The sequence below is a fragment of the Egretta garzetta genome, unplaced genomic scaffold, assembly GCF_000687185.1.
Source record: "Egretta garzetta isolate BGI_Z169 unplaced genomic scaffold, ASM68718v1 scaffold215, whole genome shotgun sequence".
Classification (NCBI taxonomy): Eukaryota; Metazoa; Chordata; class Aves; order Pelecaniformes; family Ardeidae; genus Egretta; species Egretta garzetta.
The window spans coordinates 5,970,740-5,972,208 of record NW_009259719.1 but is presented as its reverse complement, the minus strand read 5'-3'; the positions used below and the strand labels follow the sequence as shown (position 1 = coordinate 5,972,208).

Genomic DNA, 1,469 nt, shown 5'->3' with positions numbered 1-1,469 from the left:
CGCGCTGCTGCGGACAAGGCCGGCCCAGCCCCGCCGGGCCTGGAAACTGCCCCCTTGCCCCCCCAAGCCCCCATCGGTTTTCAGCCAAAGATTTAAGAAAAAGTTACGGGAGCGAAGTGGCGCGGTTCGCGGGTGCGGAGGCCTGCGTGGGTTTTGAGTGGGTCATGCCCAGCCCTGTCTTTGACAGCAACGCCCAGTTCCAAAATAAAATTGACTGACACTCATTAAGCCTCAGGATTCCCTTTCTTTCTCAGAATGAGCCTCAAAATAGATTATTTTATCGGAGCGTCCTAATTTATTTTTAGAGTATCTTCCCTTTTGGTACCCACTGCTATAAATACAAACCTCTTGTGCTGCAATACTGAAATTTCAAGACAGGATTGTACCTGGAGGCATCCTTCTGGTTTCCATCCATCTTTTACGTGCCTTTTCATGTGAATCAGTTCTCCGGTACCAGAAGTTTTCCATGCCTCACATAAACTGTTCCTGTTACAAAATAGATTTGATCTTTCTCTTTTTAATGAGCAGGATGACATTAAAAACATGGGTTTGTATGAGCTGCTTCTATTGCAGTCTATTTTCACCAAGCAGGCGGTCAAACATTGATGGGTTGCTCAGAGAGGTTGTGCAATCTCCATCCTTGCTGGTTTTCAAGATTTGGCACGGCACAGCCCCAAGTAACCTGGGCTGACCTCAGCGCTGACCCAGCTCTAAGCAGGACACTTGCCCAGAGCCCTCCTGTGGTACCCTCTCACCTGGGTTATCCTACCAGCTCTCCAAATTCCCGTGGGCATCAGTGGGAGGGGGAACAGCTCCTCCTCCCCAGTCTGGGACAGATGAGCCATTCCTTTTTTTTTGCCCTAACTTCTGTTCTCTTTAGCCTCTTACTGTAAACTTTCTCAGCAAATACTGTTACAAAGGGGAGAGTCAGGGTCTGTCTCACCAGCCGATTCCCAGGCTCAGTGACCTGCCTAGGTCTCAACAGGGTTTTTTCCCAGCTGGCTGGATTTCAAGACCTGGGCTGTATCTTGTGTAACAGGAAAGATATTGTTCTTTAAAACACCCCCCCACAGGCAAACAAGCACACGCGCACAGACAAGACATAGTCTTAGTCTTAATATTGTTTAAAACTGTGCTGTTCAAATGACATTGTGTCAAGGCAAAAAATACAAATCAGATTGTGTTCAAGGACTCTCTTTATCCAGTCAGGACCTGCTTTTCTCAAAGCCAAGATCTACTACAGAAACCGTAACAGAGCCACTGTCTCCCCAGTGGTCTTTTATATACTCCTGACACATAAAATATCCCAAGGAGGCCATTTTCCTGTCTTTAGTACAAAAGCAGCACTCGGCTGCACTCGGGTCCCTGTGTCCTTTTAGTGTAGTTCATACGTCTGGATCCTAATGAAAAATACAGACTCAACAGATGCTTAACTTCGAGCATGCCGAGCATCTCCTTGCAACACACTC

General features: G+C 47.3%; 1 protein-coding gene across 1 annotated transcript in view; it reads right to left on the bottom strand.

Moving 5' to 3' along the window:
• DUSP7 (dual specificity phosphatase 7) overlaps nucleotides 1-1,469 on the bottom strand; it is a 12,488-nt gene that overhangs the window by 10,139 nt on the left and 880 nt on the right. The gene's annotated exons all lie outside the window — the stretch shown is intronic.